Source organism: Dromiciops gliroides, chromosome 1 (genome assembly GCF_019393635.1).
Source record: "Dromiciops gliroides isolate mDroGli1 chromosome 1, mDroGli1.pri, whole genome shotgun sequence".
Lineage (NCBI taxonomy): Eukaryota > Metazoa > Chordata > Mammalia > Microbiotheria > Microbiotheriidae > Dromiciops > Dromiciops gliroides.
Window position 1 is genome coordinate 576,680,294 of NC_057861.1, and position 14,674 is coordinate 576,694,967.

At 37.9% G+C, this 14,674-nt stretch overlaps 1 protein-coding gene across 1 annotated transcript in view; it reads right to left on the minus strand.

The window, feature by feature from the left end:
• PGM5 (phosphoglucomutase 5) overlaps positions 1–14,674 on the minus strand; it is a 237,807-nt gene that overhangs the window by 12,957 nt on the left and 210,176 nt on the right. The gene's annotated exons all lie outside the window — the stretch shown is intronic.

A 14,674-nucleotide genomic window follows, 5' to 3' on the forward strand; every position in this document is an offset into this window, starting at 1 on the left:
TAGTATTACAGAGGAAACCAATTAAATTAAAATACAGTCAACAAAATACATTTAAAAGCATTGGACTTGGAATTTGGAAGACTCATCTTCTTGAGTTCAAATCTGTGTGACCCTAGGAAAATCACTTAACCCTGTTTACCTCAGTTTCCTCATCTGTTAAAGGAGCTGGAGAAGGAAATCACAAAACACTGCAGTATTTTTGCCAAGAAAACCCCAAATAGGGTCACAAAGGGTCAGACACAACTGAAAAGACTGAAAAACCACAACAAAAGTATGACTAGAGACATAGAATTATATAGGATCATAGATTCTGAGCTAGAAGGGTCCTTAGAGAACATGAAGGACAATCTTCTCTTTTTACAAATGAGGTTAAGTGACTTGCTCAGAGTCACACAGCTAGTAAATGTCTGAGTCAGGTCTTTTAATACCAGAACAAGGGCCTCATCACTGGGTCTCAATGATTACCCTGGTTCAAGTTTACAACTCATTTAAACCATGGATTCTCTTGGAAAAAGGATTCTGAAGTCCACCTACAGATCACAGGGTCATGGATCTAGTGCTGAAATATAGCCTGTAGGTAGGTGAGTCCACACTTTCATTTTCCAGTGACAAAACTGAGGCCCAGAATGGCCAAATGACTTGCTGAGGGTCACATCTGAGGCAGGATTTCAACCACAGGTTTAACCTCACTATAAATCTATCTGTTTATCTATCTATCTATCTATCTGTGTATCTATCTATGTATCTATCTATCTATCATCTATGTATTTATGTATCTATCTATCTATCTATCTATCCATCCATCCATCCATGCATCCATCTATCTATCTCCCCTGGCAGCAGTAGCTCCCCTTGTACAGGTTTCCAATGGCAGGGACTCTGGCCATGATATGGGAGGTACATACTTCTCATTAACAGTAACTTATTATTTATCTATAGTCAAGCAAGAGAGGACATGTCTCTGTACCTTGAAAGAACCTAGGTGGTTCTGAATTAGAGAACAGGGAGTGTTGCATAGTAGGGTAAGGACTCTAGGACTGGCTCTTTTGATTCTTATTCATTAATAAGTTGAATAACAATTACAATTAATAAAATGGACTGGCTTCAGAGCTGCTTGTACTTTGGAATTCATGACTAGTCCCTAACTCAAGAAAAGTGAGAATTTGTTTGAAAGGTGTCATTTTGGAAACCTCCACATTGCAAATATTAACTAACTTTTCAACCATACATTGTGTTTCAGATCATAAAGTCATTCGTAGAGGAACTAAAATTTACATATGCTTACGCCATTAAAGTCACTAATAACATCGGAGGTTTATAGGGATCTCTGTGTTCTTGAAGAATTGGGTAAGACCACAAATTAAATGTTTGATGGGTAATCCAAACATGTGATGTTTGTGGTGCCTGTTGGAAAAATTCCCTTCAAAAAGCTGTCCATTTCAAGATTAGATTCACATACTATAGCATGGTCAAAGATGTTATGCAGTTAAAATGTAAACTTTGTTTAATGGTTTATCAGTGGGCCATAAAGAACATAGGTTAATTTATAAACCAGAGTTGCAGATGAGCTGAAGCTTTGCAACAAATCTTATCTTGCAGCATCAATGGAAGAAACCCATTCACATTATTTATAAGGATCTGTGATTGAACAGAATCGGGGAGAAAGAAGGAAAATGAAAAATTCTGAAAAACAAGACCAAGGCTTTGGATGAGAGAGTTTCTTTCTTTTTTTTTTTTTTTTTTGGTGAGGCAATTGGGGTCAAGTGACTTGCCCAGGGTCACACAGCTAGTAAGTGTCAAGTGTCTGAGGTCAGATTTGAACTCAGGTCCTCCTGAATCCAGGGCCGGTGCTTTATCTACTGCACCACCTAGCTGCCCCAAGAGTGAGAGTTTCTTAACTTGGAGGTAGCTAATTAGTAAAATCCTAGACTTGGAGTCAGGAAGATCTGAGTTAAAATCCAGCCTGAGATATTTACTAGCTGTGTGACCCCGGCCAAATCATTTAACCATGTCTGCCTTAAGTTCCTCAACTCTAAAATAGTGATACTAATAGTACCTACCTCATAGATTTGTTCTGAGGACAAAGTGAGATAGTATTTATAAAGCATTTTGTAAACCTTAAAGTACTAGGTAGATATAGATATAGACAGACATATAGATAGACATATATGTATATATATATTTATATAAAAATGCCAACTAGCTATTAGCCAATATTTTTAAGCACCCAACAAAGACATGATTTTATAAGCAAATTAACAGAATAAATTATTTCTATATCAACTTATTGAATTTTCTGGATCTGGTAGCATATTAAAAGTGTTGACATAGGCTTGCTACAGAAAAGATTGAAAACAGGAAATAGGATGAGCAACATTTCCATCTTGTACAGAAGTTGTTTTTTGAGAACAGAAAGAGGGGCCCTATGGAGATATGTTTTCAGAAATATCCTGTTACTGTTGATTGGTTTGGGGTTTGGGGTTTTTTTGCATTTAAAAAGTATTTTTTCCAATTACATGTAAATATAGTTCTCAGCATTCATTTTGGTAAGATTTTGAGTTCCAAATTTTTCTCCCTTCCTCTCTTCTCTCCTCGCTCCCCAAGACGGCAAGCAATCTGATATGGGTTATACATGTACAATAATGTTAAACATATTTCCACATTAGTCGTGTTGTGAAAGAAGAAAGAGAACAAAAGGAAAAAAAAGCCCATGAGAAAGAAAAAAAAGTGAAAATAGTATGCTTCAGTCTTCATTCAGACTCCATAGTTCTTTCTTTGGATGTGTATAGTATTTTCCATCACAAGTCTTTTGGAATTGTTTTGGATCTCGTATTGCTGAGAAGAGCTAAATCTTTGCACAATATTACTGTTACTGTGTACAATGTTCTCCTGGTTCTGTTCATTTCACTCAGCATAAGTTCATGTAAGTCTTTCCAGGGTTTTTTGCAATCCATCTGCTCATCATTTCTTCCTTCCTTCCTTCCTTCCTTCCTTCCTTCCTTCCTTCCTTCCTTCCTTCCTTCCTTCCTTCCTTCCTTCCTTCCTTCCTTCCTTCCTTCCTTTCTTTCTTTCTTTCTTTTTTTGCAAGGCAATGAGGGTTAAGTGACTTGCCCAGGGTCACACAGCTAATAAGTGTCAAGTGAGCCCGGATTTGAACTCAGGTACTCCTGAATGCAGGGCCGGTGCTTTATCCACTGTGCCACCTAGCTGCCCCCTAAAAGTAATTAATGTTGGTGATGGCTCTCTTTGTTTGTTTGTTTTGTGGGACAATGGGGGTTAAGTGACTTGCCCAGGGTCACACAGCTAGTACATGTCAAGTGGCTGAGGCTGGATTTGAACTCAGGTCCTCCTGAATCCAGGGCCAGTGCTTTATCCACTGAGCCACCTAGCTGCCCATATCATTTCTTATAGCACAATAGTATTCCATTACATTCATATGCCACAACTGGTTCAGCCATTCCCCAATTGATGGGCAACCCTTCAATTGTCAATTCTTTTCCACCACAAAAAGAGCTGCTATAAATAGTTATGATTTCTTTGGGATACAGACATAGTCATGGTTTTGCTGGATCAAAAGCTTTGTGCAGTTTTATAGCCCTTTGGGGGATACTTCCAAATTGCTCTCCAGAAGGATCGGATCAGTTCACAACCATTAGTGTCCTAATTGTCCCACATCTTTCCCAAAATTTATCATTTCCTTTTCTGTCATATTAGTCACTTTGATATGTGTGAGGGGGTACCTCAGAGTTGTTTTAATTTGCATTTCTCTAATCAATAGTGATTTAGAGTGGTTGGGTTTTTTTTTATATGACTATAGTTAGCTTTAACTTCTTCATCTGAAAACTGCCTGTTCATATCCTTTGACCATTTATCAATTGGGAAATGCCTTGCATTCTTATAAGTTTGACTCAGTTCTTTATATATTTCAGAAATGAAGCCTTTATCAAAAGCATTGGTCGTAAAAACTGTTTTCTGGGGCAGCTAGGTGGTGCAGTGGATAGAGCACCGGCCCTGGATTCAGGAGGACCTGAGTTCAAATCCAGCCTCAGACACTTGACACTTACTAGCTGTGTGACCCTGGGCAAGTCACTTAACCCCAATTGCCTCACCAAAAAACCCCCAAAAACAAATAAACTGTTTTCTAACTTTCTGCTTTCCTTTTAATCTTGGTTGCATTGGTTTTATTTGTACAAAACTTTTCAATCCATTTTGTATTTCATAATATTTCATAATATCTCTTGTTTGGTCATAAATTCTTCCCCTGTCCATAGATCTGACAAGTAAACTATTCCTTGATTTCCTAGTTTGCTTATGGCATCACCCTTTATATCTAAATCATGTATCCATTTTGACCTTATCTTGGTATATAGCATGAGGGTGGAGCCAAGATGGTGGAGGAAAGGCAGTAAGCTCTTGGAACTTATGACATGATTGCTCAAAAAAACCTCCAGATAATGCCATAGGACAATTCCTGGAGCAGCAAAACCCACAAAAGAATGGACTGAGATCATTTTCCAGCCAAAGACGGCTTATCAGGTCAGCAGGAGGGGACTGTTGTGCCAGGATAGGAGTGGAGCCCAACCCCACAGTCATGCTGACTCAGATCTAGTCCTAGGCAGGCTGAGCCATGGAAAGAGACACCCCCCCCCCCAAGAGCCTCTGAATCAGGTGTAATGCCAGTGTCATCTGGAACTAAGCTCACAGTCAGGTGGGAGGGCTGAATGGCTGGCCGGGGGGTAGGGGGGAATACAGGGGTGTCTGCTGGTGCTGAGGCAGAACTTGGGTTTTTCAACCCTGCTGGGAACCAGGAAGTTCTTGAGTAGTGGTGGCCCAGGTCAGGGAGGGACACAGGCTTGTCAGAGCTAACAACCATAGCACACAAAGTTTTGCATCTGATTAATTAGCAAGTGGGCCTGGGATTATCTACAGACCAGGGAACAGGCCAGGCAAATGAAGAACCTGCTCTTACTTAAACCAAAACAACTGGGACCCTCTAAAGCTTGTGACAGTGTAGCTTGGAAGTAGCGCCCCACTGTAAGAGGAAGTTAAAAGTCAAGTAAAAGACAGGCAAGATGAGCAAGCAGAGAAAGTTGAGAACCATAGAAAGTGTCTTTAGCAACAAGGAAGATTGAGGTGCACCCTCAGAAGAGGATAGCAATGTCAGTGCTCATACTCCAAAGCTTCCAAGAAAAATATAAATTGGTCTCAGGCCATAGAGGCACTCAAAAAGGACTTTGAAGACAAAACAAGAGAGGTAGAGGAAAAAATGGAAAGAGAAATGAGAGTGATGCAGGAAAGTCATGAGAAAAAAGTCAGCAGTTTGAAAAGCCAAATGGAAAAGGAGATACAAAAGCTCTCTGAAGAAAATAATTGCCTAAGAATTAGGATTGAACAAATGGAAGCCAAGGACTTTATGAGAAATCAGGACACCATAAAGCAAATCCAAATGCATAAAAAAAAAAAAATAGAGGGAAATGTGAAATATCTCCTTGGAAAAACAGCTGACCTGGAAAAAAAGATCCAGGAGAAGTATACAGCATGAGATGTTGGTCTATGCCTAGTTTCTGCCATACTATTTTCCAGTTTTTCCAGCAGTGTTTGTCACATAATGAGTTCTTATTCCAGAAGTTGGAGTCTTTGGGTGTATCAAACAATAGATTATCATTTACTACTGTGTCTTGTGTGCTTAACCTATTCCATTAATCTACCACTCTATTTTTTAGCCAGTACCAAAGAGTTTTGATGCATGTCATTTTAGTTTTAGATCTGGTACTGCTAGGCCACCTTCCTTTACGTTTTTCATCAATTCCCTTGATATTCTTGAACTTTTGTTCTTCCAGATGAAATTTGTTATAATTTTTTCTAGCTCTATAAAATATTTTTGGTAATTTGATTGGTATGGCACTGAATAAGTAAAACAATTTAGGTAGAATTGTCATTTTTATTATATTAACTAGGCCTACCCATGAGCAATTGATATTTTTCCATTTGTTTAGATCTGACTTATTTGTGTTTTGTAATGGTTTTTTTCTTATATTTCCTGGATTTGTCTTGGCAGAGAGACAATATTGTCTGCAGTTATTTTAAATGGAATTTCTCTTTTTATTTCTTGCTTCTGGGCTTTCTTGATAAAATACAGAAATGCTTATGATTTATGTGGATTTATTTTCTTTCATGCAAATTTGCTAAAGTTGTTAATTGTTTAAAGTAGTTTTTTAGTTGATTCTCTAAGATTTCTAAGTATACCATCATATCACCTACAAAGAGTGATAATTTTGTTTCCTCATTGACTATTCTAACTCTTTCAATTTCTTTTTTCTTCTCTTATTGATAAAGCTAACATTTCTAGTACAATATTGAATAATGGTGGTGATAATAAGCATCCTTGTTTCACCCCTGATCTTACTGGGAAGGCTGCTAGCTTATTCACATTACATATTGTGCTTCCTGATGGTTTTGGATAGATACTACTTATCATTTTAAGGAAAACTCCATTTATTCCTATGGTCTCTAGTGTTTTTAAGAGGAATGGGTGTTATATTTGTCAAAAGCTTTTTCTGGGGGACAGCTAGGTGGCGCAGTGGCTAGAGCACTGGCCCTGGATTCAGGAGGACCTGAGTTCAAATCCAGCCTCAGACATTTGACACTTACTAGCTGTGTGACTCTGGGCAAGTCACTTAATCCTCATTGCCCTGCCCAAAAAAAAAAAAAAAAAAAAAAAAAAAAAGCTTTTCTTACATCTATTGACATAGCCATATGATTTCTGTTTGTTTTGTTATTGATACGGTCAATTATGCCCATAGTTTTCACCAGTGAAGTCTACCAGATGTATGCACAATAGTGATATATTTTAAATAAGTGACCTTTTTCCTATCAGTTGCAATTGTACTAGGCAGTCTACCCATATTTCTTAGCAAAGCTTAGTGTTTTGATAAGATGAAATTGGAATTTGGTCTGACTCTATTAGCTCATTATTTTAAAATTTTCAGTTCGACTAGTATAGCACCATGGAGAAAGGGGTGGGTGGTTGTTTTGTTTTCTTACTGATCTCAGAAGAAAGCTTGGATCCCTCTGAAGGCAACTAGGCATCTGTCTAGATCAGAAAACCACTTTTTTCCAAGAGAGAGAGGGGATCAAGAACAGCTTGGCATTTCTGCCCATACCAAGAGGCTCTGTCCCAAAGGGAACCAAATTCTACTAAGAGGAGACCCAAGCTAAGGCCCCAAAGTCTATACAAAATTATTTCAGTAACATAACAAAAGTAGGTTACTTTTCAAATACTTAACTTGTGCACTGAGAAGGTAGTGAATTATATATGACTCATAATTTTGAGAAATTTTAGTACAAAGCATATACATGATAGAGCATGGATTCAGGAATCACCCATAGCATCAGGGATAGGATCTAATAATATGGTAGAATTTTCATAGTATATGACTTAAAGAAGTATAATCATTAGAACTTTCCATGCATGTTTCACAAGCTTAAAATATGGATTTTTGGGGTTTTTTACTTTTATTTATTTTTTACCAGCTTAAAATATGAAAAAAGGTTTTTATTTTGTTGATTATATAATCATGGATTTACTTAAGAATGACTTTTTTTCATAGTAGATTCTGGAGAAACCTTAGAGACCATCTTGTCCAGCTCCCTCATTTTATATATAACTGAAGACATGGGTAAAAAGGAAGTTGACCTAAGTCAAATGGGTAACAGTTAAGGATGGAGCCAGAATTCAAACCCTGATTCTAAATTTGGTGCTCCCCCACACACACACTACCAGTTGGGATTAAAACTGGTCACCTCCAGAATGGATTGCTTCCAGATTGCTAATTACTAATTACTTGGTTACAGATTTCTAAGTATGCACATTGGTCCTCCCTTAAACTTTTCTTTCCATTTGCACATATATTCTTCCTGAGTATGCTTTCTTTCTCCTTAGGCATACTTGAATCACTGATGATCTAAATACCATGTATAAGCAATTGCTTTAAGTAGTAAGAAAATTTTTTAAACTGCAAATCTCCTAAAAGAAACCAAGAACCTAAAATAAGTGATTTAATTCCATGAATGCAAAAATACTCTAAGAAACATTCATTTATAAATTCAAAAAATCAGGAAGGGATAAATTCTATCTCAAGATAACATCTTAGTGAATCAGTTTCCAGGGCTGCTTCATATCTTTTCCAAAGCCTTTTAAAGTCCTTCTAACATCTCTACAAATACAAATGGAGTTTTATCTTTTGTGGAATTTGCCACTCAGGCTCCATTTGAAGCCTGCTTCCCTGGAGTTAATCAGCAATACTTTCTCAGCAACATATCATATCCAACTTCTTGGGGATCAATTTTGGTGCTCAACGCATTGAAGGCAGGTAATACTTTACTTTAACAGCTATGAAAGGCTCTCCTAGGGCTGCAGTGGAACAAGCCTTCTTCACCCCACAGCCCCCTGACCTTCTGAATCTCTTTCCTCTGGTGAATGAGATGAAGCCATTCAATGAATAGTAAAGAAGATTTGCATCATGAGAACTGTGACTTGATCTATCTCTTGGGCTGCCCTAAGTTCAAGTTCAATGGGAAACTCAGACCATAAATTCTAAATGAGTTAGTAGAAGAGTTATAAAAGGAAGAAATAATGGCAAAAATAATTATTCACATTTATGTTGTGAGAATCAAATAAGATAACATGTAATGAGCCCCAAAGGAGAACCAAAATCATCACTTTATTTTTCAACACTACATAGATGCTAGCCTTTATTATTATACAGTGGCTTAGGGTTTACAAAGCACTTCTATTTTTAAAAAAACCCTCTATGCAGTTGGCAATATAAATCTCACCATTATCATCATCATACAATTTTTTTCCATATGAAGAAATTGAGGTAGGTTAAATAATTTTCCTAAGGTTACACAGCTAGTGAATTTTGGACCCATGATTCAAAACTAGGTCTCTTCATTTTTCTAGCACTATACCACACCACTTCAGAGAGGTGGTAAGGGAAAAATTGGCCATCTTGAAGCATTTTGAAAACATCTTAGTACTATCTTGACCCTGGATCAAGGTATCTAAGTTACCAGGGCACCAGACACCCCCAGCATCCTATTCTAAACGTCTATGTACTGTCAATGCAATTAGTAGCAATGGGGGGAGACTATCTCCTTGTCTAGCCAACTATCCAAGAAGCTGATAAGAGAAGAGCAAAGGACATGGACCTCTTTATATGCCTCCTGTAAATAAAAGGACAACTGGAATTGGAGTCAGGAAACCTGAGTTCTGCTCCAGGCTCTCATGTGTATCAGCTGTGTGGCTTTAAGTAAGTCTCCTCACCTCTCCAGCTATTTCCTCAAATATAAAATAAGAGGGTTAGATTAGAATTTTTCTCAAGTTCAGTCCTGCTCTAAATTCTTTCATCCTATGTAATTAAAAGACCTGAGCAACTTCATCACCCTACAGGGCTGACACTTGTTTTTTTTTGTTTTTTTTTTTAGTGAGGCAATAGGGGTTAAGTGACTTGCCCAAGGTCACACAGCTAGTAAGTGTCTGAGGCCGGATTTGAACTCAGGTACTCCTGAATCCAGGGCCGGTGTTCTAACCACTGCACCATCTAGCTGCCCTGACACTTGTTTTTACCCACCCTTACCACTTTATCCATGGCAGGTAGGTGGATCAGTAGATAGAGCACTGGGCTTGGAATCAAGATTTTATGAGTTCAAAACTGGTCTCAGACACTTACTAGCTGTGTGAATCTGAGCAAGTCACTCAATCCTGTTTGCCTCAGTTCCTCATCTATAAAATGAGCTGGAGAAGGAAATGGCAAACCACTCCAGTACCTTTGCTTAAAACAAAGCAAAACAAAACAAAAAAACTCAAGTGGGGTGGGAGGAAGAGTCACACACAAGTAAACAACAATAACTTTCTCCCCTTACAGACATATGAATCTCCCTCCTCTTATTCCCAAATCACTGAGCTCAGGGAACCTAAGCATCTGACATAAGTACTGTTTAGGAATCCCTCTACCAACTCAAAGCATCATAAACCATAACACAAAGGCATAGCTTTGTGGATCTCCTCCAGATCTATGGTTTGTGGGTGTCTATTAGTTGGGGTTCAGCCTCCAGATCTTGTAAAACCTCCGACAAGTTTCCTAAGATATAAAGAATGAAGGGGTGCCATTCGATTGTATCTATAGTTTTTAATCACTTTTAGGATCAGGGAGGAAACCAATCAGAGCCAAGGTGCTACATCCTAGAGTGATGGAAACGAGGGTTGATGCCAATAGGGGACTTAAGCATACATGCTATCCTAGGGCAAGACACAAGAAAACCCTCCTCCATGCCCAGAGTCTCTTATTTGATGACTCCCCATTCTAGTCCAGATGTTTCCAGTGAAATTCATGTACAACTCCAGGGATAAATTTCAGGACTAATTTGCCAAAATGCAAATGAATTATTAGGAAGGTAAATCAGTTATTTCATCTGAAAGAGCAACACTGTCAAGAAGAGTCCTGGGTTAGCAGCAAAAGAAGCTTTGGTGTGTTTTGTTGAAAGCTTCAGCCAATTGGCTGCTGATGTACATCTGGGTTTTGGGATACATTTGGGGTAGTGTCAGGTTCTACTGTGCCGGGTTCATTTAGCCAGGAGGGAAATTATTATAGCCAACCTTTAAATAACCTCTTTCATCAAGGGCCCCAAATTCATCACCAAACATAGACTAGCAAGACCAGTCAAATCAAGTGAAGAAGCATGTCCCAAGTATTACGTGAAGTACTAGGGATACAAAGAATGGCAAAAACAAGCAAGCAAACAAACAACTAGCCCTGCTCTCAGGAAGCTTACGGTCTAATGGGAGGTGAAAACACCTATGTACAACACACAAAACATACATACAAAAGTAATCTCAGAGTAAAGTCACTAGCATTAAAGATATTGGGAAAAGGCTTATTGCAGAAAGTAGGATTTTAGCTGGGACTTAAGGGAAATCAGAGAATCCGGGAGGCAGAGATGAATATAGAAAGAGTTCCAGGCATGGTGGAAAGTCCTTGAAAATGGACAAAGTCAGAAGATGGAGTATCTTGTGTAAGGGAGGAACAAGGAAGCTAGTGTCACTGGATCATCTAGTACGTGAAAGGGAGGAAGGTATAAGAAGACTGGAAAGGTAGGAAGGGATCAGGTTATGCAGGGCTTTAAAATCTATACAGAGGCTGCCATATTTGATCCTGGACATAATAGAGAGCCACTGGAGTTTATTGAACAATATCGCAATAGCTGACCTTGATCAGTTTACTGGAAACCAAGACAAATCCTAATTGTGAATCGGGCATTCAGGTTTCTAGTAGCAGGGCATCCTTATAGCTACAAGGAATACAGCTGTCCTTTGTATATGAAAATGATGTTGCCAACAGAGGGACTTTATAAGCTATATTTTGAGAATATTTCCCTTATAATGTATGAATTATGTCTTTTAAAAATAAGATTATTTTTAGCAATCTTGAGACAATCAAAGAATAGCATCTCTTTTCCAGTGAAGTTCTTGTTCAATAGGGGTATACAATACAAATCCTTGTTCAATAAGGGGTGTTTTCTTACCTTCAGAAAAACCAATTTTGTTGCTGTCAGGCCATATAACAGGATGAATCTAACAATGACTTTTTAGAAGATATTTCCCAAGAAGTCACATTTTGTTAGAACAATAACAATAAAAATAGCTAGCACTTTTATAAGCACTTTAAGGCTTACAAAGTGCCTTTAAAATATTCTCATTTGATCCTCACAATTCTGGAAGGTAGGTGCTATTATTATCATCTCCATTTCATAGATAAAGAGATGGGGCAAATAGAAGTCAAATGCCTTGGCTGGGAGCACATACAGGTATTAAGCATCTGAGATTGGTTTTGAATTCAGATCTTCCTGACTCCAGGTCCAGTGATCCTATCCATTATAACAACTAGCTGAATATTTTAAGTGTTGCTTCTCAAAGTGGTTCGATAGTAAGGGCATTGGACTGGAGGGACTGTCTGGACTAAGATTTTTCAGGGAGGCAATGAACTCTTCCTGCCATATACACTTGTTTATGTAGGGCTCTGGAATACACTCGACGACAACAAAGGTAAAGACAGAGCAGAGGAAGAATGCTTACTGGAGGTTCAGCAGCTCCATATGAGGAAGACACTGAGGAGTCTTCTCTCATAAGGCAAGGATGGGGTGGGTCGGAAGTAGTTGGGGTCCATCTTAACACTAAAAAGAAACATTCATCAAGCCGCTATTAGGTGTATGCCCCTGCCACCCTCTGGAGATACTCATTTGACCTTGTGATCTTTCCAACCCATTTGAGCTACTCATAAACAACAGGAACATATGTCCAAGGACTAATTCCATAATAGGCTGTTAAAGCGATTCACATCAGTACCAAGGAGTGAAGTCCAGTTTTGATAGGCAAGAGGGTATAGATCAAAAAGTATAGATCCCTTTTCTAAATGTCCATCCAACTCAAATGGTCCAAGAACCAAAACCCTAAACATTCTCTTCTTCTTCATCTCCTTCCAATGTACCAGGGTCTAGTTGGAGTGGCAAAGTGTATCAGGTCTTAAATCAGAAGACTGGGCTGAAATTAAGACTTTGTTGCTTCTTGGGAAAGTCACTTTCTCTTCTCTGGAACTCAGTTTCTACTTTTGGATAAATAAGAGTGTGTGTGTGTGTGTGTGTGTGTGTGTGTGTGTGTGTGTGTGTGTGTGTGTGTGTGTGTAGGAATTGGCCTGGACTATTTGATCTCAAAGGTCTCTTCCAGCTCCATATTCTCAATCCTATAAATTCCAAGTGACCTGGATTAAAATACAATCTATGTGAAATGCTTCTGTATGCCACTAGAGGGAAATCTAACATACCTGACACTTTTAAAAATGATAATTATGAAATCATAAATTCTTAAGTATGGAAGAGATCTCAAGACAGCTCAGCTCTTGCCTTTTGGCAATGCCATATTTAAAGCCAACCTGATGATATCAACATCATAATCATAAAAAGATATAGGGCCTAGACTTGTATTTTCATTAGTAAAGGGAATTCTTAAATGAGTAAACTCCCCTTACCAATGCAAATTATAGTCTTAGAGAGCTGCCTAGAGTTCTAAGAAGTTAAGTGACCTATCCAGGGTCACACAGATGGTTTGTCAGATAGGACCTGAACCCAGGTCTTCCTGACTCCTGGTCTCTTCAGCTCTCTATTTAACGGGCCACTTTGCCTAGTGATGGTGAAAGGGGTTGGGATGGTGTGACTGGTGGGGTTAAGAGTAGTGATCGTAACAAAAACCACCTCACATTTGTAGAACCTTTTAAGATGTGCTAAGTTTTTCCTTTACAACAACCTTGATGGAACTCCATTCTTATAAATATCTTCAGAAAAGAGAATTCTGCAAACTATTTCTATACCTAATTCTAATGTTTGAGAATTTTTACTGATAGGGAATTCTCCTCTGTGGCTAATTTAAATCCCTTCTCTCACAACTTGAGTTCTTTCCTCAAATTCTGGATTCATTGAACATCTAGTAGGATCTTTTCTATTCCTGAAAAACATTGCTATCCTTTAGCCTTTTCCCTGACTCTAAATGAGTCAGATTCTCTAACTTTTCTCATGTACTTTATGGTTCCACATGTGTGTGTTTGTGTGTGTGTGTGTGTGTGTGTGTGTGTGAGAGAGAGAGAGAGAGAGAGAGAGAGAGAGAGAGAGAGAAATGGTGGCCTTCTCTAAGGTGGGAAAGAGGGAGACTACTTGGAATTCAAATGTAACAAAAATAAATAAATAAAATTTTAAAATGTAAAACTAAGTCTTACAGTTTAACCCTTGAACCATTTGCCTTTGTAACCATTTGCAGACCTCTTCTACATTCTTATTCCACACTAGATACAGTGCTTTAGTATAGGTCTGAACTCACAGAGTATTATAGACTATAATGGGAGTCTTACCTCATGGTTTTCCATGTATTATATTCTTATTTGTATGTATGTGTATGCATATATATACATATATAATATATATGAAAAATACTTATCTATATGTATTTAACTCTTTATTGGGAGATTCCTATAGCAATGAAATTGCAGGTCTTTGGTCTGAATTTAAGACTCCTGATATATTACTCTTACCCCTATATCCTATTCTGACATATTTCTTAACAATCAGGGATTCTTTAGTCTTTATGTCCTAAGAATATCACCTCCACTTGTCTTTGATAAACTCTATAGTTTGTTTCTATCTTTATGGGTATCTCCGTAAAAACATATATAGTTTCTGTTTCTATGTGTATGTGTATATGTATGTATGTATTTATCTATCAGACATATATATGTATATATAACTTTTTCCTATTCTTTCCTCCATTTTATCAACACTATTTATAATTCTAATTTTATTCTTTTAGTTCCCAATCATCTAGCCTAGAATAATGTCAGATGCAAACTTATATACAGGCATGTGTTTTGAGAGTATGATATTTCATTTCACTTAAGTTGCAAAATCAATTCTTTTCCACTTCATCTTCATGAGGGAGTAGGCTTTATAAAAAAATGAGCTAGTTACTCTCCATAGACCACAGTTGCATTTAGCTACTCTAAAAAATGGCCCTAAAACTAGGTTCAAAATGGAGGTAAAAGGCTAAAAAACATATGTAGAAATCAATCAT